Here is a 26,480-nt window from a genome sequence, read left to right as displayed (position 1 = left end):
TATTGTAGCCACTGACACCAATGCTGGGAGTTATTACAGTGGTCAAAATCACCTCTGCAGGGTATTATTAGGGTGTCCACTGACACCAACAGCAGGGGGGTTATTATTTCAGCCACTGACACCAAGGAATTGATTTACTAAAAGTGGAGTGCACAAAATCTGGTGCAGCTCTCCAATCAGCTTCCAGGTTTTTTTTGTCAAAGCTTGATTGGGCAAGCCGACGTTAGAAGCTGATTGGTTCACATACACTGCTGCATCATATTTTGCACTCTCCAGTTTTAATATATAAACCCCCAAGTGATGGAGTTACATTTCTGTGGTCACCGACACCAATGCAAGGGGTTACATTTCTGTTGTCTCCTACACCAATGCAGGGGGTTATATTTCTTTATTTGAGAATTCTGTTTATTAAGATTTTATGTAGGACATACAACAGTCGGGTTGTGTCAACGTGACACTAGGCTGATCCATGGCCACACAGGGCCCAAGTATACAAGCATTTACATTCCTGACTAACATGTCCAACTGTCTAATGCCGCGTACACAAGATCAAACAATCGGGTGGAAAGGTCCGGCAAACTCAAGTCCTCCGGACAATCCTCCCCCCCCCCGTGTAGCCTCCGGCGGACTTTTTTTCCCGAAAGTACGGCGGACTTAGAAAGTAGTTTTGCACTCCAATCTTCCCGCCGGACTTGCATTTCGGCGGACAATCCGGCCGTGCGTATGCCAGTCTGCCGTACTTTTGAAATGAACGGACTTTTCCCGCCCGGAGAAAAGTTTGCTCATTTTGAGCACGTCTCCAGGTAGGCAGGGCCCGCGAAGGAGGCGTCGCTGGCCCCGCCACCTGGTATGGACTTAAAGGGGAACCCCAACGCCGAAAAAATTGGCGTGGGGTCCCCCCCAGGTCCACATCAGACCCTTGTCCGAGCACACTATCCGGCCGGCCAGGAAAGGGGGGACGAGTGAGCGCCCCCCCTCCTGAGCCGTACCAGGCCACGTGCCCTCAACATGGGGGGGTGCCTTGGGGAAGGGGGGGCCGCGCGGCCCCCCCACCCCAAAGCACCTTGTCCCCATGTTGATGAGGACAAGGGCCTCTTCCCAAAAACCCTGGCCCTTGTCCTCATCAACATGGGGACAAGGTGCTTGTCTCCGCCCAGTATGATGTCACAGTCCCAGCATCCTCTGGGACTGTGACATCATAATAGGCGGGGACATCATCCGGTGATGTCCCTATATAAGTCGCCGCGCGCCCGGTCCCTGTCATTGTGAGCGGAGGGAGCAACGAGGCAACATCTGAAGAGAAGAACAGAAGAACAGAAGACAGCGGCGGCGGTGGTGGCGACAGAAGACCGGGCCACCGCCTGTAAAAGAGCTAGAAGAAGGCGCGGTGGCCCGGCAGAAGAACCGAAGAGGGGGACAAGACCCCCGAAGTTGGAAGAAGAGGCAGACGGCGAGGAAGAAAGCCGGGCTCCTCCGCTAGTAAAAGAGCTAGCAGAAGAGTCCGATAAGCCCCCTGCCCGCAGACCCCGACAACCAATGGCCAGGGTTGTCGGGAAGAGGCCCTTGTCCTCATCAACATGGGGACAAGGTGCTTTGGGGTGGGGGGGGCGCGCACCCCCCCTTCCCCAAGGCACCCCCCCATGTTGAGGGCACGCGGCCTGCTAGGGCTCAGGAGGGGGGGGGCGCTCGCTCGTCCCCCCCTTTCCTGGCCGGCTGGGTAGCATGCTCGGACAAGGGTCTGATGTGGACCCCCACGCCGATTTTTTCGGTGTTGGGGTTCCCCTTTAAATCCATACCAGGTGGTGGGGACAGCGACGTCTCCTTTGCGGGCCCCGCCTACCTGGAGATGCGCTCAAAATGAGCGGACTTTCCTCTGCGTGTGTGGGTGAGTCCGTTCATTTCAAAAGTACGGCGGATAGTACGGCGGACTTAGTACGCCGTATTAGTCCGCTGAAAAAGTGCCGTGTGTGGGCAAGTAGCCCGTTCGGAAAGTCCAGCGGACAGTCGGCTACGTGTGTACGTGGCATAAGCCTACTACTTTTTTCTCCCTCTTCACCAGGGTGCACCTTAAAGCTTGGGTTGATGAGCAAATGTGGCACACCTTCAGGTGTATCCCAAACATCAGTTTAAGGTAATCTTAGTTCTATCTAAGTGCTTCCACTGGTGCTCCTGACTTGCAGCCTCCTAAGCTGCTTTGGCATTCCCGTTGACTTTTATGTAGAGGAGGGCATTTCTGAATCAAACAAAAGCCCCATTGCACAGATCTTTAGGTTGATCACTAATATGCCACCCTATTATTGCACTGCACACCAAGCAAGTGCCCTGGGAGCATAAGGTATATTGCACTTTATAGTGTATGCTGTATAGGTGCATTTCCAGAGCTGCCAGCTTATGGTGCAGCTACCTTTTCTTGTTCCCTGGACAGGATGGTACACAATTACCCTAGTCAATCAAAAGGTCTGAGTGGTGTACTATAGGTGTATGGTGTAAGGTTTTATAAGGCCCAGTGAAACCAACCTTAATGATAACTATCCTTAGTAAGTCTTTATTTCCAGAGGATAAAGCCGGTTTTCTCAACCAGGGTTCCTCCAGATGCTGGTAGGGGTTCCTTGGGCAATGAGCAATTTCTGCCTCTCCTATAAGTTCCCATCATACATCTTTTTAGCTACCTGTAGGGTGTAATTCTTCCCAATGACCATCACACTAATGTACCATGAGTTGTAGATATAATCATTTTTAGCAAAGGTTCCCTTAGAGTAGACCAGAAAGTTATTTCATATCCTAAAAAATTGGATTTTTATATACAGCTTACCTGTAAAATCCTTTTCTTGAGAGTACATCACGGGACACAGGAGCTTCATTACATAGTGGGTTATATAGGCACCTCTGGTGATTGGACACTGGTTGACCCCAATTAAAGAGAATTCCTCCCCTATATAACCCCTCCCATTTGGGAGGCACCTCAGTTTTGTAGCAAAGCAATAAGAAACCACGTAAAACCCAATAACCTGTCTGATCCACCTTGAGAGAGTGGACTTTGACGCTGCCTGACCCCTTCTAGGGCCTTCTGGCAGAATAAATAAACAGTCAGTCCTTCTTATCTGAGCAGTTGCTTGAAGATAAAGACTGATTGCTCTAACCACATCTAAGGTGTGTAAAGACTCTTCCTCTATGGACTGAGGATTTGGAAAAAAGGATGGTAGGATTATATCTTGATTCAGATGGAAACCTGAAACCACCTTAGGTAGGAAGGACCTGTTGGGACGCATAACCACCTGGTCCTTATGGATAACTAAATAGGGCTCTTTACAAGAAAGAGCTGCCAATTCTGATACCCTTCTAGCCGTGGATATGGCTACTAGGAAAACCAGCTTCTTTGTCAAGAGAGCTAAAGAAGCCAGATGCAGAGGTTCAAATGGTTGGGCTTCTAAGGCCGAGAGAACCAAATTCAGATCCCATGGGCATACCGGAGGTTTGACTGGCGGTTTTATTCGCATAGCCCCCTGGATAAAAGCCCGTACTAGGGAATGTGATGCAAGTGGTCTTTGAAAAAAGACCGATAGGGCCGAAATCTGCACCTTGATGGTGCTTATGGCCAAATTCATTTCAAGGCCTAATTGGAGAAAGGCCAAGATTCTGCTAATGACATACCTTCTAGGATGCCATCTCCTGGGTTCACACCAGGAAACATATGCCCTCCAGATCTTGTAATAGATACGCCTGGAGGCCGGTTTTCTGGCATTGACCAGAGTGGAAAGGACTGGCCCCGAAAGACCACGGCCTCTCAAAATGTGGGTCTCAGCAGCCAGACCGTCAAATTCAGACTGCGTAAAGCAGGATGGCAAATTGGACCCTGTGAGAGCAGATCTGGCCGGAGAGGGAGGGTCCATGGCCTGCCCACTGCCAACTTCATGATTTCTGCGAACCATGGTCGCCTGGGCCAAGCCGAGGCCACTAGAAGGACCGACTTCGCCTCCCTCTTGACCCTTCCCAGGAACCGTGACAGTAGCGGGCTCGGGGGGAAGGCATAGATCAGATTGTACTGATCCCAGGGAACCGTCAGAGCATCTGACCCCTGAGCAAGTGCATCTCTTGTCCTTGACACAAAGTTGTCCAGTTTCCTGTTGAATCTGGACGCAAACAGATCCACGTCTGGAGTGCCCCACTTGTAACATATGTCTCGAAACACATCGGGGTGCAGAGCCCATTCTCCTGGGCACAACTGCTGGTGGCTGAGATAATCCGCCTGCCAATTCTCCACTCCTGGGATGAAGACTGCAGAGAGGCACGGAACATGCTCCTCTGCCCAGACAAGTATGCGATTCACCTCCTTTTGGGCCACCAGACTTCTGGTACCGCCCTGGTGATTGATATAAGCCACTGCGGTGGCATTGTCGGACTGAATCCGAACTGGGAAGCCTCGCAGTCTGTGAGACCACTCTCTGAGTGCCATGTAAACTGCCCGAATCTCCAGGATATTTATGGGCAGCAGACTTTCGGTCGCAGACCATTTTCCCTGCGAGCATGTTCCCTCTAATACGGCTCCCCAGCCTGTCAGGCTGGCATCCATTGTGACAATCTTCCATGAGAGGGGAAGAAAAGTTTTGCCTTTCAGCAAATTTCTGGTTTGTAACCACCAGACAAGACTTTTGCGTGCCCGGGGGGATAAACGCATAGGAAGATCCAGGGATTGGGGCTTCCTGTTCCAAATCGCAAGGATGCATCTTTGCAGAGGCCTTGAGTGGAACTGGGCGAATGGGATGGCCTCGAATGAGGCGACCATCTTTCCCAACAGTCTCATACATAGGCGAATAGAGGAAGATCTTCTGCCCAGAATCAGGCGCACCAGATCTCCAATGGCCAAGGCCTTTGACCCTGGAAGGAACACCCTGCCCTGAGCGGTGTCGATAATGAGACCCAGGTAATCCAACCTGGTGGTCGGTTGCAAAGACGACTTTTCTAGGTTTATAATCCAACCTAGGCGGCCCAGATGTTCTAGCGTTCTGGTGACGCTGCGACTTAGGCCCGTTGTAGTTCTCTCTACGAGAAGCAAGTCGTCTAGGTAAGCCATGACGGCTATGCCCTGAACTCTTAAGATTGCTAAGAGAGGGTCTAGAATCTTCGTGAAGACTCGGGGGGCCGTAGCTAGGCCGAACGGCAGGGCCACAAACTGAAAATGGCGCTGCTCTACCGCGAACCTTCGAAACTTCTGTTGTGCGGGAAATATTGGCACATGGAGATATGCATCTTTGATATCTATTGATGCCATGAATTCTCCTCCCTGCAGGGAGGAGACCACAGTGCGTATTGACTGCATCCGGAAGGTCTGGATGTGTAGAAACCGGTTTAAGTCTCTCAGATCCAAGATAGGTCTGACACTTCCGTTTGGTTTTGGAACGGTGAAGAGATTCGAATAAAAACCTGAACCCTGATCTTTCGGGCTCACCTCTACTATCACACCTTGGGATAGTAACTGATCTAAGGCCAGGAATAGCGGTTTCCGCTTTATCGGATCCTTGGGGATCCTTGACCTTAGAAAACGAGAAGGTGGAATCTTCTGAAACTCTAGCCTGTAGCCCAGAGATACTGAAGAGATCACCCATTTGTCCTGAATCTCTTCCCGCCAGGCGCCTGCAAACTGCAGGAGCCTTCCCCCCACTCGGCCGAGCGGGGGCGCCCCTTCACAAGGAGGTCTTGGGGGTCTGCTTGGCAGGCTTCCGCCCCCAAGTCTTTTTCTGTCCCTGGGCTCGGCCCTGAGGCTTTCTAGCAGCGGAGGGCTGGGAAGGCCGTCGCCACTGTTTAGAGCTTGATGCTTCGGGAGAGAGAGTACGCCTGAATGAAGGACGTTTGCTCCTTTTGACTGGAAGGAGTGTAGATTTACCTCCCGAAATATTTTGGACGAATTTATCTAATTCTTCTCCAAACAAACGCTCCCCTTTAAATGGGAACTCAGCCAAATGCTTCTTGCATGACATCTCAGCAGCCCAATTCTTTAGCCATAGAGCCCTACGCATGTATACCAACATGAGGGATAAACGTGATGCTTGTTGGACAGAATCCAAAATCGCATCAATTATGAAACATAAGATGTGAGGCATCTCTGCATATTTCTCTACTTCCTCACTGGGGAGGAGTTCAAACATTTGTTTAACCAGTTCCTTAAGGAACTGACACAACCCCACGGCTGCGACTGTAGGTTGCACCACAGCGCCGGCCATGGAAAAGGAGGCTTTTAACAAGGTTTCCAGCCTTTTGTCAGCTGGATCCTTAAATACCTGCGCATTATCCAAAGGACAAGTTAGGTTTTTATTCACACAAGAGATAGCCGCATCGACAGATGGGACCCCCCACTTCTTGGTGAAACTTTCCTCCATGGGATAATACATGGAAAACCTCTTGGGAGGAGTAAACAGTTTATCGGGATGTCCCCAGTCCTCATACATCAAGTCACCCATTAAAGGATGAATTGGGAAGGAACAAGCAGTCTGTGGGGCTTTCCTGACTCCCAGGGAAGAGACAGAGGATGTAGCGACTTCAGCAGCAGGCATTCTGAATGTGGTACGCACCAATTCAGTATAATACTGCACCTGCTTTCTGAGTGCCTGGGAGGAGGGGACTAACTCCTCTTCCTCTGACTCATCCGACTGCTCATGATCCCTATCCAAAGATAGGGATCTCTCCTCATTTTCAGAGCAACTGTCTGAGAGAGGGATTTCAGCAGAGGGAGGGGATCTACCCCTTTTTCTGCTATCTTTTAGGGAAGCAGAAATAAAATTCATTATCCTCCCTTCAAAACTCTCCAATGTAGCCCTAAGGGAGTCCTCAGTGACATAGACCGGGGCTGCGACATTAGGAGAGGCTGCAAAGCCTGAAAGGGGCACTGACTCGTCTTGAGATGCAGGCTCCAGTCTTGCAGAGGGGGATGGTAATTTGCATGCAATTTTGGAACCCCTGGACCTAGGCGGTGATTTGCCAGTGCTTTTATTACCTGCCCCTGAAACCCTCTTACGAGGAGACATAGTACTGAGCTACAAAGCAGAGGTACTAGTACAAATGCAATCACTTGTTGTGCTTAAAGTCTCACAATAAATCAATATATGCTTAACTGCACAACCTGATGCTGAGTAGGTGTCTTAAGGTTCGCCTGGATCCAATCCCACGGATGCTTACAGCCCACAGCTCCTGTGTCTCACCTTACAGTCCCCTGACGCTCTGGGCTTTTTAAAACGGCCGTTTGGCGCCTGCACTACAGCATTGAGCACACTAATCGTGCACAGCTGGCAACCACACCCCCCCCTCCTCCATTGGGCCGGGAGCGCGCCCGGCGCGGGTGCACGCGCCCGCGTGCGTGCACGAGGACCGCGGGATCCGGGGGGGGAAGGAGAACCCAAAGGGAGCAACGTGGGACCCCTGACCTGCGTGGGACCCCTTTTTTACTTTAACTGTGGCAGGAACTGTAAGGAGACGTGAGTAGCTGGAAGAACCAGGCATTCACTGAGCGTGTTTGTATTGAAAGGCATGTAAGGATGCATCAGGCTGCTCTTACTCCCTCAAGTGGTGGAAACCAGGTAAGACATACAACTACTCACAATGAAGAAATCCATTCATATATTTAAAATATATAGGATGACTTCCCTTACCTGTTCCCCGCCGCAGGAATTGCTGATCTCAGACCAATTCCAGCCTTCACCCATCACGGCGGGTATTGTTAGCCAACCTTCAGGCGTATCTGGGGTTCTTACGAAAAGATCCTCCTACCTGGGCCTTGTAAAAAGCTCTGCCAGAAACTTACGGGCGCCCTGAGTAAACAGTACCCCAAGTCTGGTTGTCCCAGAGCCCAGTCTTCCAATGGAGAGGACTTACAGGCAGAACCTCGTTTCTTCGGCAGACGAGGCCCGGGTACCATACCATCTTGGGAGTCAAATATCGGCCGAGGTATGGATCCGGTTTGTTATAGCCCCTCGGCCCTCGCCGGGACCCGCATAGAGCTAAGTTTTACATGACCATCGACCAGACACTGGCGAAAAAACTGAGGTGCCTCCCAAATGGGAGGGGTTATATAGGGGAGGAATTCTCTTTAATTGGGGTCAACCAGTGTCCAATCACCAGAGGTGCCTATATAACCCACTATGTAATGAAGCTCCTGTGTCCCGTGATGTATGATCAAGAAACAGCTGTTGTTGGAGACTACGCATGATATATCTGATGTAAATTTCTCTTAGAAGGAATATGGGTCTTATCTTACCAGCCTTCTGGACCTTGTAATGCAATTATGTTTGGTGCCTGAGTTGCATCTTCTTCTACAGTAATATGACCACTTTTAAGGAAGGTAACTCCATTGCAGCAAGAGTTATGGAATATGGATTCGGTTTGACTATGGAGAAGTCAGTTAGGCCGCGTACACACGGGCGGATTGTCTGTCCAACTTAGTCCGCTGAACAGTGTTTCAGCGGACAATCCGCTCGTGTGTGGGCTTCAGCGGACTTTTTCAGCGGACAGTCTGACGAACAAAGTCTTACGGAATTTCCGAAATTTTGTCCATTCAAACTTGGTTTTGTCCGTCCAAACTTGGTTTCAGCGGACAGTCCGCTCGTGTGTAGGCAAGTTGGACGGACTAAGTATGGCGCATGCTCAGAAAGGATTTACACGGCCGAAGGTTGCATTGCAGTGTATAGGACGTCGTTTTTCTAGTCCCGTCGTACGTGCTGTACACGTCATCACGCACGCTTTCAGCGGACTGTCTGCTCATCGTGTGTGGTCAAGTCCGTTCATGCAAATTTTGAACCGACTGTCTGTCGGATTGTCTGACGAACTTAGTTGGCCAGACAATCCACCCGTGTGTACGCGGCCTTAGAGGTCAATATCCCAGCCTCACAAATGTGTATTCCTAAGCTTCACACTAAAACATTTACAACAGGACCCATATCAAAAGTCATTTGAAGACCCCTGGCTAGTGGCTAGTTAAAGTTTATGATGCCCCTGCATTCCTTCTACCTGGACTTCTTTCTTCATTTGCATCACTGCCTGAAACAAAGACGAGAGGTTTTAATCTGACCATCTTGTCATAGATTTTTGGGGAAAATGAGGGTGACCGTCTTCCTATTGTTCCAATTCTTTCTAACCTACTGTATGAGACCATATGGTTTAACAATTGGGAATAAATATGCCTATAAGCCCTTGTACACACGGTCGGACATTCCGATGGAAAATGTCCGATCCGACCGTGTTGTCGGATAATCCGATCGTTTGTGGGCTCCAATCGGACTGTTTCCGTTGGAATATCCGACCGACAAAGTTTTAGAGCTGGACTATAACATTTTCTGACAACATGATCCGATTGGACTTTGTCCAATCGTTTGTAGAGAATTCCGATCGGACAAAGTGCCACGCATGCTAAGATCAAATTCCTAGACCATAGCTACTGGCTACTAGTCTGAACGTAGTCCCTTCCTAACTAAAAAACGCCATCACGTTATGAACGATCGGATTTTCTGACAACTTTGTCCGACCGCGTGTATGCAACACCAGTTTCGGACAAAATCCGACGGATTTTGTTGTCAGAATGTCCGACCTGTGTGTACAAGGGCTTAGACTACAGTACCCGTAGTGGACAAAAGGTCTATTGCTCTGTGCCCCCGTCACCCTTAGTCACTTGTCTACCAGGGCAGTTTTTACATACATTAGTCCCTTCTCAATGAGCACATGCATATACAGTACGTGGCCTCACAGTAGTGGGTCTTCATTCATGGGGCCACATATATGCACAACTGTGTCTGTGCTGAGACTGAGACAGACAGCTCCATGTCTCGCTGTGATAGCCTGTGATTGGCTAGTACAGTGATCAGTCACTTTATAGCCCACCCCTGTGTTTTTTTTTTCTCCTCTTGAATGGAGAAAAAGTATATACATACAGGATCCATGATACAATACATTGTATATATACAGGATCCATTATATAAAACATTGTACATTCTATACACACAGGATCCATTATATATAACATTGTATACATACAGGATCCATTATATAATACATTGTATATATACAGGATCCATTAACCACTTGCCGACCAGCGCACGACGATGTACGTCGACAGAATGGCACGGGCAGGCAAATGGGCGTACATATGCGTCCCTTTAAATTTGCCGCCCTGCCATCGGGAGCGCACCACCGCCGGTGCTGGTCGGGACCTCCGTGAGTCCGGTCGCGGGACCCGTGGACTCGATCGCCGCGGGCATACCCGCGATCGTCTCACGGAGCGGCCGAATGAAGGAATGCCGTTGTAAACAGCATTTCTCCATTCTGCCTAGCAACTAGTGACGCTGATCTCTGCTCCATGTGATTGGAGCAGAGATCAGTGTTCACTAAATGAAAGCCCAACCCCCCCACAGTTAGTAACACGCCCCTAGGAACACTTAACCCCTACACTGCCACCCACTGGTTAACCCCTTCACTGCCAGTGTCATTTACACAGGAATCAGTGCATTTATATAGCAGTGATTACTGTATAAATGACAATGGTCCCAAAAATGTGTCAAAAATGTCCGATGGGTCCCCCACAATGTCGCAGTCCCAATAAAAATCGCTGATCGCCGCCATTACTAGTAAAAAAAAAATAATAAAAAATTATTAATAAAAATGCTATAAAACTATCCCTATTTTGTAAACGCTATAACTTTTGCACAAACCAATCAATAATCGCTTTTGCGATTTTTTTTTTACCAAAAATATGTAGAAGAATACGTATCGGCCTAAACTGAGGGAAGAAAATGTTTTTTTATATATTTTTGGGGGATATTTATTATAACAAAAAGTTAAAAATAATGCGTTTTTTTCAAAATTCTCGCTCTATTTTTGTTTATAGCGCAAAACATAAAAACCGCAGGGGTGATCAAATACCACCAAAAGAAAGCTCTATTTGTGGGAAAAAAAGGACGTCAATTTTGTTTGGGAGCCACGTCGCACGACCGCGCAATTGTCAGTTAAAGCGACGCAGTGCCGAATCGCAAAAAGTGGTCTGGTCTTTGACCAGCAAAATGGTCCCGTCTGAAAGTGGTTATACAAACCATTGTATATATACAGGATCCATTATATAATACATCATATATGTAGCAAGGTCCCAGGCCTCCTTTGTTCTAATGAGAACCTCCAGAGACAGCTGACATCTTTTTGTATGTAGTGGGTTGTGAGGAATAGGGGTGCCCCCCTTCCTTTTCCCTCCCTCATTTCCCCATTTTCTCCATGGTGGGTGCAAGGTGATTAAAGTCACTGAGCGCCAGACACTTCTTGAATGCAAAAGAAGTGCAGGAATGCTGTCTCCTATGGCAACAGCCTTTAACGGTTCCTAACACAAATATAACAGTTCCTTTCTCCTTCACTACAATCTTTCCTTGTAGTTCTTCAGCCCACTGAGCTCCCGGTCTCTCACTAGACCCTCTGATTTACTGCCACTGAATACCTTGAGCTCTTCCAATCTTCATGGTGGTATCTTCCTCACGCGTCACCCCCGCCTCTCTGCTGGGTCCCTAGCTTGGCACTCTAGATACCTCTCAATCTTCACCCCACTGGCCTGCTCGGTCCCTGGCTTGACACACAAGGCTGCTCCCCAAGAGTCACCTCCGCTGGCTGGGCCCCTGACTTGATACTCATTGAAGTTTACCAATTCTTCACCGCCCCCGGTTGGTGAGAATACTACTCCGGTACTTGCTTCAGTTACTCACTGTGGTCCCTGATAATAAGGTGGTTGGTCCTTTAGTGGCGACAGCTTCCCCTCTACCTCCGACCACGAAAGTTTCTCCGGCCGGCAGAACCGGCACTTTTGGTTGGACTGCAAGCCGCAATCCCAACCCTGTGCTGCTCTTTTGCTTCTGGATAGGCCCTCGCAGAGCCTAGCAGCCAGATGTGCCCGGGATAGGCCCGAACTCCGGCCTAGCAGCCCTGGCAATACAACACACATCCACCCAGACAGCCATGCAGGTGGCACAGAACATCGATCACCTGACTCCACCCAAATATATAGGCACTTCCAGCAGGCCAAGGGATTCAAGAAAACCCCTGCCCATTGGCTGAGATACCCCATATACCTATAACCTGACCTTGCATTGCCCTTCTCATATCTATTACCACCGAGTACCCGGCCACCTAGTGGTAGAAGAGAAAAATTGCAACATGGCCAAACTTAGGGAGAAATCAATAGATCTCAATCAACCAGAATAATTATTCCTGGCAAGTATTTGTGAGGAGCAACCCTGCCTAAACTCCAGGGTGCTACATATATACAGGATCCGTTATATAATACATTGTATACATACAGGATCCGTTATATAATACATTGTATACATACAGGACACATTATATAATACATTGTATACATACAGGACACATTATATAATACATTGTATACATACAGGATCCATTATATAATACATTGTATACATACAGAATCCAATATATAATACATTGTATACATACAGGATATATTATATAATACATTGTATACATACAGGATCTGTTATATAATAAATTGTATACATACAGGACACATTATACAATACATTGTATACATACAGGATCCATTATATAATGCACTATATTACCAAAGTATTGGCACGCCTGCCTTTACACACACATGAACTTTAATGGCATCCCATCTTAGTCCGTAGGGTTCAATATTGAGTTGGCCCACCCTTTGCAGCTATAACAGCTTCAACTCTTCTGTAAAGGATGTCCACAAGGTTTAGGAGATGTGTCTATGGGAATGTTTGACCATTCTTCCAGAAGCGCATTTGTGAGGTCAGGCACTGATGTTGGGTGAGAAGGCCTGGCTTGCAGTCTCTGCTCTAATTCATCCCAAAGGTGTGCTATCGGGTTGAGGTCAGGACTCTGTGCAGGCCAGTCAAGTTCCCCCACCCCAAACTCGCTCATCCATGTCTTTATGGACCTTGCTTTGTGCACTGGTCCAAATCATTTGTTGGAGGGGGAGATTATGGTGTTGGGGCATTTTTTAGTGATTGGGCTTGGCCCCTTAGCTCCAGTGAAGGGAACGCTTACGATTTTGGACAATTTAATGTTCCCAACTATGTGGGAACAGTTTGGGGACGGCCCCTTCCCGTTCCAACATGACTGCTCACCAGAGCACAAAGCAAGGTCCATAAAGGCATGGATTAGCGATTTTGGGGTGGAAGAACTTGACTGCCTCCCCAACCCAAGATGTATGAGCATTATGTGTCAGTAACCCCCACCCCAAAAATCTCTGCCCCCTCAATCCCCCCAGCACAAATTCACTCCCCCACAAAAAAATCACCCTCCAGCACAAATCCTCCACCCCTTAAATTAACCATCTGGTTACACATTCTCTCCCAACCTTTCCTCGCACAAATATCCTCCCCCCTCTACCATAAATCCTCTTCAAGCACAAACCGCCCAAATGGACCCTCCTTGCACAAATCCTCTTCTCCCATCCCCCTCCCAACACAAATCCCCCTGAATCACTGCTCCTAGCATACCCCACTAAAATGTCCCCTCCTAGAACAATTATTACCCCCTGGTGCCCCCCAAATGCCCCCTCCCAACACAAATCCCCCTGAATTTCCACTCCTAGCACACACACCCAAATGTCCCCTCCTAGAACAATTCTTACCTCCTGCTTCCCCACAAATTGATCCTCCCATCACAAATCTTCTTGCCTCCTAAATCTCCTCGCGGAGCTCCCCTCCCACCTTACTAGATACCACAGTGTCCAGTTCAGCTGCCCCTCCTGCCCACCCCTTGTCCCAGCCCTGCTTGCAGGTGTGATGGAGCCTGCACATCGCATGGTGTGATTGGAGCCCTAACAATAAATGGTATCACCATGCATCCGCTAAACGGCAGCACATTTCTGTGCCTGTTTGGGAAAGTGCGTGATTTTGCACACATTCCCAACACACACAATTGTGAATAATGCCTAAGGCTCTATTTACACTTGTATGATCCCCAATGGGTGATTTTGGAATGCAACTTTGGATGGCTGTGACTCAGGTGCGACTTTGGTTTTGACCAATGATAATGGACAGCTGTTGCACATTTTTTTGCATATATAACATTCGGATATGACTTTTGAGGGCTTACATTGCAGTCTGTGGCACTCAAGTCGCATGAAAGTCGGACCAAAATAGTGCAGGATATCTTTGTAAAGTCGCTGAGACTTTTAAGTCGCACATACTTGAATGGTTGTCATTGAAAAACATGGGGTGCGATTCATGGGGTGCGAGTCATGTGACTTTAGTGTCTAGTGTTTAGTTTGTAGTGTTAGGGCTATCACCCGAGTATTGACATCATGCTTTGGAAGCTTCTTGGATACGGAGAATATTTTACTGTCATGGAGAAATATATTACATGCCTTTTATTTTCATGGAGATAGACAGGAAGAGAACACAAACAAATGCATATAACACAATAAGGATGGTACTTCCTCTGATTACCTTACCATAGATAACATACTACAATACCGCAGCGCCTTCTGCTGGATAGATAGGTATAATGCATATACACAGTTACAGTATGTAAGCAGATTGCTGTTGCTTTTCTAACATGGGCTAGGGTTAGGGTTATGGCTAGGTATAGGGTTATGGCTAGGGCTATCGCTAGGGTTAGAGGTATGGCTATGTTTCGTGCTAGGGCTTTGGATAGAGTTAGGCTTAAAGTGGTTGTAAACCCTTACAAACCACTTTGACCTACAGGTAAGCCTAGATTAAGGCTTACCTGTAGGTCCAAGAAATATCTCCTAAACCTATACGGTTTAGGAGATATTTGCTGAAAGACAGGCACCACTGTCTACGGCGCACTGAGCGCGCCGCTGTCAACGGCGATATGCCGCGAGCGGCGGCTCCCGTACGCATGCGCGGGAGTGACGTCATCGCGGCTTCGCCGAATGACAGCGGCGGAGCAGCGAGACCCACCGAGAAGATGGATGCTCCGGACTACAGGGGACAGCGGTGATTTCGCTGGCCCCTGTGTCAGGTAAGTGACACATAATGGACTACTATGCGATGCACAGTAGTCCATTATGCTTTACCTTTGCAGGGAATCAAAGAGGAAGTAACACCCATCAGGGTTTACTTCCTCTTTAAGGCTAGGGTTAAGCTTAGAGCTCATTTCTCTTGCAGAAGGCACATTAGGAACAGAGATGAACAGACAATTTGCTCAGGAGGGGCTTCTCCGAAGAAGGGATGGGCTGGGACAGGGGATCAAAAAGCAGACTGTGTGATTGTTTGTGCTTTATAAAGTTGCACACAATTCACATGTATATCCTGCGAGTGCGATTTTCATATGACTTTTGAGGGTTTGCATTGAAGTCTATAGTCCCCAAGTCGCTTGAAAGTTGGACCAACAGTAGTGCAGGAATCTTTTTAAAGTCGCTATGACTTTTAAGTCGCACATATTTGAAAGGTTGTTATTGAAAAACACGAGGTGTGTCTTGTCAAGTGACTTTATATTTTAGTTAGCAGGGCTAGGGCTATGGCTAGGATTATGGCTAGGGTTAGGGTTATAGCTAGGGTTAGGGTTTTGGCTAGGGTAAGGTTTATGACTAGGGTTAGGATTATGGCTAGGGTTATTGCTAGGGTTAGGGTTATGGCTAGGGTAAGGGTTATGACTAGGGTTAGGGTTTTGGCTAGGGTAAGGTTTATGACTAGGGTTAGGGTTATGGCTGGGGTAAGGGTTATGACTAGGGTTAGGGTTATGGCTAGGGTAAGGGTTATGACTAGGGTTAGGGTTATGACTAGGGTTAGGGTTATGGCTAGGGTTATTGCTAGGGTTAGGGTTATGGCTAGGGTAAGGGTTATGACTAGGGTTAGGGTTTTGGCTAGGGTAAGGTTTATGACTAGGGTTAGGGTTATGGCTAGGGTAAGGGTTATGACTAGGGTTAGGGTTATGGCTAGGGTAAGGGTTAGGACTAGGGTTAAGGCTAGGGTTATTGCTAAGGTTAGGGTTATTGCTAGGGTTAGGGTTTTGGCTAGGGTAAGGTTTATGACTAGGGTTAGGGTTATGGCTAGGGTAAGGGTTATGACTAGGGTTAGGGTTTTGGCTAGGGTAAGGTTTATGACTAGGGTTAGGGTTATGGCTGGGGTAAGGGTTATGACTAGGGTTAGGGTTATGGCTAGGGTAAGGGTTAGGACTAGGGTTAAGGCTAGGGTTATTGCTAAGGTTAGGGTTATTGCTAGGGTTAGGGTTTTGGCTAGGGTAAGGTTTATGACTAGGGTTAGGGTTATGGCTAGGGTAAGGGTTATGACTAGGGTTAGGGTTTTGGCTAGGGTAAGGTTTATGACTAGGGTTAGGGTTATGGCTGGGGTAAGGGTTATGACTAGGGTTAGGGTTATGGCTAGGGTAAGGGTTATGACTAGGGTTAGGGTTATGGCTAGGGTTATTGCTAGGGTTAGGGTTATGGCTAGGGTAAGGGTTATAGCTAGGGTTAGGGTTTTGGCTAGGGTAAGGTTTATGATTAGGGTTAGGGTTATGGCTAGGGTAAGGGTTATGACTAGGGTTAGGGTTATGGCTAGGGTAAGGGTTAGGACTAGGGTTAAGGCTAGGGTTATTGCTAGGGTTAGGGTTATGGCTAGGGTTAGGGTTATGGCTAGGGTAAGCGTTATGGCTAGGGTTAGGGTTTTGTCTAGGGTTAGGGTTTTGGCTAGGGTGAGAGTTATGGCTAGGGTAAAGGTTATGGCTAGCGTTATGGCTAGGGTTAGGGTTTTGGCTAGGGTAAGGGTTATGGCTAGGGTAAGGGTTATGGCTAGCGTTATGGCTAGGGTTTATTGTTTTGGCTAGGGTAAGGGTTATGACTAGGGTTAGGGTTATGGCTAGGGTAAGGGTTTTGGCTAGGATAAAGGTTATGGCTAGCGTTATAGCTAGGGTTAGGGTTTTGGCTAGGGTAAGGGTTATGGCTAGGGTAAAGGTTATGGCTGGCGTTATGGCTAAGGTTAGGGTTTTGGCTAAGGTTAGGGCTATGGCTAGGGTTAGGGTTAGAGTTATGGCTAGGGTTTTGACTATAGCTCATTTCTCTCGCAGAAGGGGCACCAGGACCACAGATGAGCAGATAGTTTGCTCTGGAGGGGCTACTCTGCAGAAGGGATGATCTAGGACAGGGGGTCAAAAAGCAGACTATGTGATTGTTTGTTCTTTACAAAGTCGCACACAATTCGCATGTATATCATGCGGGTGCGATTTTCAAGCAACTTTTGAGGGTTTACATTGAAGTCCGTGGCCCTCAAGTCACTTGAAAGTCAGACCAAAAGTAATGCAGAAATCTTTTTAAAGTCACCGTGACTTAAGTCGTACATAATTGAACGTTTGTTATTGAAAAACATGGGGTCATGTGACTCTAGTGTCCAAAGTCGCATGACAAGTGTAAATGGAGCCTTCGTTTTGGCTACAGTGCAAAGCCAGTGTAATTGCTGAGTTGAAGGAGGGCGTTTCACCTCCCTCCCCCCCCCCACCCGGGGACTGATCAACTTGTTATAAAAATGTCGATTTATCTACAGTGGTGTGAAAAAGTGTTTGCCCCCTTCCTCATTTCCTGTTCCTTTGCATGTTTGTCACACTTAAGTGTTTCGGAACATCAAACCAATTTAAACAATAGTCAAGGACAACACAAGTAAACACAAAATGCAATTTGTAAATGAAGGTGTTTATTATTAAAGGTGAAAAAAAATCCAAACCATCATGGCCCTGTGTGAAAAAGTGATTGCCCCCCTTGTTAAAACATACTATAACTGTGGTTGTCCACACCTGAGTTTAATTTCTCTAGCCACACCCAGGCCTGATTATTGCCACACCTGTTCACAATCAAGGCATCACTTAAATAGGAGCTGCTTGACACAGTAAGGTCCACCAGAAGATCCTTAAAAGCTACACATCATGCCGAGACCCAAAGAAATTCAGGAACAATTGAGAAAGAAAGTAATTGAGATCTATCAGTCTGGAAAGGGTTATAAAGCCATTTCCAAAGCTTTGGGAATCCAGCGAACCACAGTGAGAGCCATTATCCACAAATGGCGAAGACATGGAACAGTGGTGAACCTTCCCAGGAGTGGCCGGCCGCCCAAAATTACCCCAAGAGCGCAGCGACGACTCATCCAAGAGGTCACAAAAGACCCCACAACAACGTCCAAGGAACTGCAGGCCTCACTTGCCTCAGTTAAGGTCAGCGTTCATGCCTCCGCCATCAGGAAAAGACTGGGCAAAAATGGCCTGCATGGCAGAGTTCCAAGGAGAAAACCACTGCTGAGCAAAAAGAACATCAAAGCTCATCTCAATTTCTCCACAACACATCTTGATGATCCCCAAGACTTTTGGGACAACATTCTGTGGACCGATGAGACAAAAGTGGAACTCTTTGGAAGGTGTGTGTCCAAGTATATCTGGCGTAGAAGGAACACTGCATTTCATAAAAAGAACATTATACCAACAGTAAAATATGGTGGTGGTAGTGTGATGGTCTGGGGCTGTTTTGCTGCTTCAGGACCTGGAAGACTTGCCGTGATAAAAGGAACTATGAATTCTGCTGTCTACCAAGAGATCCTGAAGGAGAATGTCCGACCATCTGTTCGTGTACTCAAGCTGAAACCAACTTGGGTTCTGCAGCAGGACAATGATCCTAAACACATCAGCAAGTCCACCACCGAATGGCTGAAGAAAAACAAAATGAAGACTTTGGAGTGGCCTAGCCAAAGTCCTGACCTGAATCCTATTGAGATGTTGTGGTGTGACCTTAAAAAGGCAGTTCATGCTCGAAAACCCTCTAATGTAACTGAATTAGGACAATTCTGCAAAGATGAGTGGGCCAAAATTCTTCCAGGACGCTGTAAAAGCCTCATTGCACGTTATCGCAAACGCTTGGTTGCAGTTGTTGCTGCTAAGGGTGGCCCAACCAGTTATTAGGTTTAGGGGGCAATCACTTTTTCACACAGGGCCAAGATGGTTTGGATTTTTTTTCACCTTTAATAATAAACACCTTCATTTACAAATTGCATTTTGTGTTTACTTGTGTTGTCATTGACTATTGTTTAAATTGGTTTGATGTTCCGAAACACTTAAGTGTGACAAACATGCTAAGGAACAGGAAATGAGGAAGGGGGCAAACACTTTTTCACACCACTGTAATTGTTGAACTGCTGCATGTCGGAGGCTCTCTTTCCCCTCCACGTTTTATAAACTTGCCCCGAGCCGCGCATGGCGGAGACGGATCATCCCTCGAAATCCGAGATCAAACAACCAGCTGAACAAGGAAAAAAAAAAATTAATAAATTCCCGATATAAACAGCCTGTGAACATTCCGCAGGAATTCATAACCAGAAGTCCTGGGGAAAACCGCGACGCAACTGCGCTCCCCGCGCCGCTCGGCTACCAGCGAAATAACGAAGGCTATTAAATCTTTTTACTGGCTCTTTTGCTTATGTCTGCTCTGTGCCATTAATCCGAGCCGCATCCGCTTGCTTCCTCGCGCGCAGGTCGCCCCGCCACTTAACAAGACGCCTTGTGTGTCGGTTTCCGTTCTAATTTTTATACGTCTGCGTGCCATGTGTTAATGCCGTGTAATTATTTTCATAAAGGAGCGAGTTCAATTGCCGAAAATGATGAACAGCTGGCGGGGGGGGGGGGGGGGCTGCGCAGCCATCGAGCGACCGTTTTTTTTTTTTTACAAATCCTCGCTAAGCAAAAAAGCCGCATTTTATTCTTAATTAAGTCAGAAGAATTACATTTTAAGGGCTCTTTAGAAAAAAAATATTTTTTTTGCAAATTTTATCTGAAGAAAAGGCATGAAGGCTGCTTTCTTGGAATGGGGGGGAGAGATAAAACGAAAATCCGCGCTTTAGGGAAAGAAATGGCGTGAAGAATCTTCATAGATTAGAATAATGAGTCCCTAATTTTTCGGAGTGCCGGGAAGTGTTTTAGTATTAATGCTGGTTGGTGCAGGACCACCACCGAACGCAGCCGAACTGTCACCGCGCCGCCAAATAAAACACCGAAAGAGGTGTGTGTGTGTGGTTCGCTTTTCCCAACAAAATAATAAGCACTAAGGGCTTGTTATACACTTGCAGCAAGGACGCTTATGAAAAGTGATCCTTGCCTAGATCGCTTTTCAACGCTGTTTGACATACGATATGTCACCGCCTCACTGCCTTTTTTTAATCCCATCAATGCCACACCGCTGTGCCAAAACCGTTTGCATTGCACGCAGTTCCAGCATGGCCCCATTCACTTGAATGGGTCAAATTCGGTGAGTGGTAGTGCCTGGGGGAATAATTCCTGCTATGGCCACGAAGCAAAGCATTATGGCCTGTATACAACCCCCAACTGCTGTCTTTTCAGCTAAAGGGGGAGCGATTGGGGGCGGTAAAAGCGTGAAGGAGCCCTTAAGGCAGGGGGTCTGAAACTGGCGGCCCTTCAGCTGTTGCAAAACTACAAGTCCCATCGTGCCTCTGCCTGTGGGAGTCATGATTGTAACTGTCAGCCTTGCAATGCATCATGGGACTTGTAGTTTCACAACAGCTGAAGGGCTGCCAGTTTGAGATCCCTGCCTTAAGGTAACAGTGACATCATCACTGTACTGTATATAACCTGTGCAGGTAGCAGAGCTGTGGGAGGGACCCATCGGGCTCCACCCACTACAGAAAACAAAAGGAGGGGGCGGAGACAAGTCCTGTCGCCCTTCACTTGGAGAGAGAGCAGAGATGTGGGATGGACCCATCAGGCTCCACCTACTACAAGAGGGGGTGGAGACAAGACCAGTCACCTTGCCCAAGGAGAGAGAGCGGACCTGTGGGAGGGGCCAATCAGGCTGCACCCTCTACAGAAAACTGCAGGAGGGGGCAGAGACAAGAGCGGTCACCCTGCACAAGGAGAGAGAGCAGAGCTGTGGGAGGGACTCATCAGGCTCCACCTACTACATCAGGGGGCGGAGACAAGACCAATCCCCTTGCACAAGGAGAGAGAGTAACTCTGGGAGGAGCCAATCAGGCTCCACCCTCTACAGAAAACTACAGGAGGGGCGGAGACAAGACCTGTCACCCTTCACTTGGAGAGAGAGCAGAGCTGTGGGAGGGGTCAATCAGGCTCCACCGCTACAGAAAACTACAGGATGGGGCGGAGACAAGATTTGTCACCCTGCACAAGGAGAGAATTTGGAACTGTGGGAGGAGCCAATCAGGCTCCACCCTCTACAGAAAACTACAGGAGGGGGCGGAGACCAGACTGGTCACCATGCACAAGGAGAGAGAGCAGAGCTGTAGGTTGGACTCATCAGGCTCCACCTACTACAGGAGGGGGCGGAGACAAGACCAGTCACCTTGCACAAGGATAGTGAGTGGAACTGTGGGAGGGGCCAATCTGGCTCCACCTACTACAGAAAACGACAGTCGTTATTTTTGCCAACATGATGGTCCCGGATCCCAGGACACCATTAACCCCGCCCATGAGGTACATTTGATCCACCCACTTTCCAGTTTGATGCGGTCAAAAGCACACCCACTTGATTATTGGCCCCATCCAGGCACTTCCTCTAAATATACAGAGGACTGCCAATCCTACCGACTGTAAAGGATGGTCTTGCCCAGTATGCAAGGACCACCCACATGCTCAAAGCACACCCACCTTATTGTTGGCCCCACCCAGACTCTTCCTCTAAATATACAGAGGACTGCCTATCAAACCACCCATTAAGAATGGTCTCACCCAGTCTGCAAGGACCGCCCATGCGCTCAAAGCATGCCCACTTTATTGTTGGCCCCACGCAGACCCTTCCACTAAATTTACAGAGCACTGCCCATCCCACTGACTGTAAAGGATGGTCTCACCCAGTATGCAAGGACCACCAACGCGCTTAAAGCACACCCACATTATTATTGGCTCCACCCAGACCCTTCCTCTAAATATACAGGGACTGCCTATCAAACCACTCATAAAGAATGGTCTCACCCAGTATGCGAGGACTGCTCACGTGCTGAAAGCACGCCCACTTTATTGTTCCCTAGACCCATCCAATAAATATACAGAGGACTGCCCATTCTACCGACTGTAAAGGATGGCCTTGCCCAGTATGCAAGGACCACACATGTGCTCAAAGCATCCTCTCTTTATTTTTGACCCCACCCAGACTCTTCTTCTAAATACACAGAGGACTGCCCATCAAACCGCCCATAAAGTATGGTCTCACCCAGTATGCAAGGACCGCCCACACGTTCAAAGCATGCCCACTTTATTGTTGGCCCCACCCAGACCCTCCCTCTAAATATATAGAGGACTACCCATCACACTGCCCATAAAGAATGGTCTCACTCAGTATGCAAGGACAGCCCATGTGCTCAAAGCACACCCACTTTATTGCTGCCCCCACCCAGACCCTTCCTCTAAATATACAGAGGACTACCAATCACACTGCCCATAAAGGATGGTCTCACCCAGTATGCAAGGACCATCCACGCACTCAAAGCATACCCACTTTATTGTTGGCCCCACCCAGACCCTTCCTCTAAATATACAGGGAGTGCCCATCCCACCAACTGTAAAGGAGGGATTTGCCTAGTATGTGATGCCCGCCCACTGGAAGCCATATTCATCCCATTTAATGAGAATTTTCTGTGGTCCCAGGACATGGCCTCAGACACAGCATCGGCAGGACAGGGAGGGCCAAAATGTGGGACTGTCCCAGCAATTCTGGGACAGTTGTCCTCTATGCATTTTAAAATCAGGTCTGGCTGGATATTTGTCCTAGATATCAATGCCAAAGAGAGCCAGGCAGATAGCATTTTCAGACAAAGTTCATCAATGGCAGCCTATATATGTCCCTCCTGATTTACATTTACCTAGGTGCCAATCATCCTGGATTTGTCAGGACAGTCCCACATTTTGGTCCTCTGTCCTGCCAATGCTGTGTCCGGGGCCACGTAAAGGGATCACAGGACATGTGCAGTAATCATGGGGATCATGGGCACCAGCGGGCGGTCCCTGCATATTTAGAAGCAGGGTCTAAGCAGGGCAAACAGAGTGGGAGTGATTTGGGCACGTCCAACTGGAAAGTGGGCAGATGAAGTATGCACAGTGGGCGGGGTTAAAAAAAAGTGTCCTATGATGTGGGACCAGGTTGTTGGTAAGCATCAGCAAGCATTGAGACCAGGAGGGTCAACTGACAGCCAGGCAAATATAATTTTTCCAAGGAGACCAGCCTCCATATTTCTCTCTAGGCACTTTGAAGAGAACCTGTCACCTGATTTAAACACTCACCCGACATCAGACAGCACAGAGTGCTAAAATATCAAATACAATAGAACTTTATACATTGACACTGACTGAACATTCCTTCACCTCTTCCCTTCACATTGTGGGTGACGCCTAACTCACAGTGGTTGAAATGGGAATTTTTCAGCACCCTGGTGGTGGCACCCCAGTCTAAAAAATTTAAAGCTCGACTGCGGGCAGATAAATTCCTTGCAGTGGAGGTGTGCCTCACCTCCCTGCAGCTATACTGGTCTACCCTGTGCTCCAGCAGTCTAAGGTCCTGACATCATAAAGACTGAACATAAGGATGCTTTGGGATAGTTCACTGCTGGATCGTAGGGGAGTGCCACCTGCCGGGTGAGCGGAGGCTCGGTAAGAAAAATAATTTCTCCTCTTCTCTGGACAAAATGCGAGGACCGCACACTGGCAGCCACGATCATCACATTTACTGATGATCCCAGGACATGACCCCAGACATAGCATTGGCAGAACCTCTGCAGTGCAGGCACAGTCCCAATGCAAGGGGTAACTTTTCTTTTGCCCAGAGTTGGGCTTTAATTACTTATTACTTATCAATGGGAAACCTGAGCACACAACCACCTTGATTACATTAACTTCACCCTATGCATCAGAGGCCCCTATGAATACAGAGCCCCCAACTTCACATCAGAGCCTCCCCCCCCTCCCCATCAGAGTCCTATCACATCAGGATCCCCTCATTCATCAGAGCCCCCCTGTCAGGGGCTTGTCTGAACTGGCCGCTCAGCTGTCAGCTAATTGCCAGCTCCTACCTCTCCACAGTTACTTAGCTGTTGATGATTTCTTGCTCGTCAGTCCTGCCTACATAAGCCATCCAGTCCAGAGGATCTCTGCCTTCGCCTTGGTCAACATCACAGAGACTCTCTCCTGCGATCCTGTTCAAGACTTGCTTTGCTGACATCCCTTCTGGCTTCAGATCCTGCTTGCTGTTCCACTACATTGATCCCTGACTTCTGGCTTGGCTGACTATCCATTCCAGTTACTGAACTTTGGCTATGTTTTGACTATGTTTGTTCTTTTCACTTTTATTATTAAACAAGTGTGATTTAACTGTACTTCTGTCTCCGCCTGATTTCATGGTTTCCTACACCCCCATCACATTAAAGGTCCTCCATCATATCAAAGCCCCCTCTACACATCAGAGTTCTCCATCATATCAAAGTCCCCTATACATCAGAGCCACCCACCCCCCCATCACAACAGTTCTCCATCATATAAAAGCCCCCTATACACATAACAGCCCCCATACAGAGTCCTCCATCATATCAAAGTCCCCTGTACATCAGAACCTCCCCCAATCACATCAGAAGTCCTCCAACATATCAAAGTCCCCTATCCATCAGAGCCCCCCCTACCCATCAGATCAACAGTCCTCCATCATATCAAAGTCCCTAATACATAACAACCCCCCCCCCCCCAATCACATCAACAGTTCTCCATCATATCAAAGCCCCCTCTAAACATTAGAGCCCCCATACATCAGAGTCCTCCATCATATCAAAGTCCCCTATACATCAGAACCCCCCTATAACAACAGAGGTTCTCCACAGAGTCCCCTGTACATCAGAAGCCCCTCCTCCATCACAACAGAAGTCCTCCTTCATATCAAAGCCCCCCTCATATACATCAGAGCCCCTCATCAGTGTAGGTTAGATGGAGACGTGGCGCTCTGAGTAGCCTGATCTACGATAAGTGTGAAGAACGGCCTCAGCCTGGGCTCCTCAAAGGCCAAGCCTACTGACACGTTTCGCCCCACCCTTGGAGCTTAGTTATAATGAAACAGGCAAAATGCGTCAGTAAAATGGCCTGGGAGGAGCCAAGGCTGAGGCTGCTCTTCACTCTTATACATTGGGTTACTCAGAGTACAGTGTCTCCATATTACCTACACATGTAACATTTGGATGAGTATTCTGGTGTGCCGGTACTCACACTAGTTATGGATCACCAGAGCAGGGATCTCGATGCTTTGAGTGGCACTCCAAGCCATTTAATATGGGTTGCAGAGTTCCCCATCACATAAGAGTCCCCCCTTCATATCAAAGCCCTCTATACACCAGAACCCCACACCCCCATCCCATCAGAGTACCCCTATATAAGAAAGCCTCCCCATCACCACAGTCCGCTCATTCATCTCTGACCCAGGCAAACTGGGTCTCCCAGCACCCCAGGGCAATGCAAGGGGCATCCTGGTTGGGAAATGCTGGTGTAAATCACCAGCCAATGAATCAGCTTCAGCCAAGTTATCGCCTAAAATGTATTTTGCTGAATTATTTCGAAAAAGACAAATGCAGAATGCATAATCCAAGACAATATCCTGAGAAATGACAGAAAAACCCAACTAACTTCTTCAACCATAATAAACCGACCTCCGGACGAAACACAACGGCTGTATCATATAACATTATGAATCTTTTGTAGCAATTAAAATAGTAAATAATGTTTCATAGAACAGGAATAGATGATGAATATAAGAAATAAAACCAGTTATAACATTGTAACAAATTCTGTTTTTACAAAGGCTTGTTTTATGAGACTTTTAAAGCTGATCACACTCAGTTATAAATGAATAAAAAAGCAAAACAAAACATGCGTTCAAACAAAAATTACCTCCAGTGCACCTCGGACAGTTTTATTAGCGCAGCGCTTGTAACTATTACAATCCCCTGTAAAATGACATAAAAGCAGCAGAATATTGTAGACTGTTCTGTTTATTTGTGTTGCTTTTGATAAACGGGATGTAATCATCTCATTAAAAAACAATAATGTGATATTGCTTCCACTCCTACATACCAAGGAATTTAATCTATTCATCCAAACACAAAGCGATAAAGAGATTTCCACTGATTGTCCAGAAAACTGACCGGGTTGGCGTGGGAAGGCAAAGTGTCCTTTTACATCTAATGCAGGAATAATATTGGTTTTAGGTTTGGCAGAACATTGGATTAGCGCAGTGCCGCTTACTCATACAAGACAATTAAACAAGTTCATTATCTTTCCTTCTGATTGTTTGAGAAAAAAATAAATTGCATTAGCCAATTGGAATGAAAAATGATTTCTTTACAAATGTTTTATTAAAAAAAAAAAATTTATATATATATATATATATATATATATATATATATATATATATATATATATATATATATACAGTACAGCATCTCACAAAAGTGAGTACACCCCTCACATTTTTGTAA

The 26,480-nt window shown here is 47.5% G+C and overlaps 1 long non-coding RNA gene across 1 annotated transcript in view; it reads right to left on the bottom strand.

Annotated features, from left to right (window-relative positions):
- The window catches only part of LOC143923804 (uncharacterized), a 57,203-nt gene extending 31,205 nt beyond the window's left edge, over positions 1 to 25,998 (bottom strand). Inside the window, exon 1 of the long non-coding RNA XR_013261809.1 lies at positions 25,894 to 25,998. This is a non-coding gene — a long non-coding RNA (uncharacterized LOC143923804). The remainder of the gene's footprint in view (positions 1 to 25,893) is intronic.
- Between the last annotated feature and the right edge of the window lie 482 nt (positions 25,999 to 26,480).

The sequence above is a fragment of the Lithobates pipiens genome, unplaced genomic scaffold (assembly GCF_037356315.1).
Source record: "Lithobates pipiens isolate NorthernLeopardFrog02 unplaced genomic scaffold, aLitPip1_a1.2 Scaffold_1, whole genome shotgun sequence".
Taxonomy (NCBI): domain Eukaryota; kingdom Metazoa; phylum Chordata; class Amphibia; order Anura; family Ranidae; genus Lithobates; species Lithobates pipiens.
Note: the sequence above shows the minus strand (reverse complement) of the source record. Positions and strands in the feature narration are given on the sequence as shown.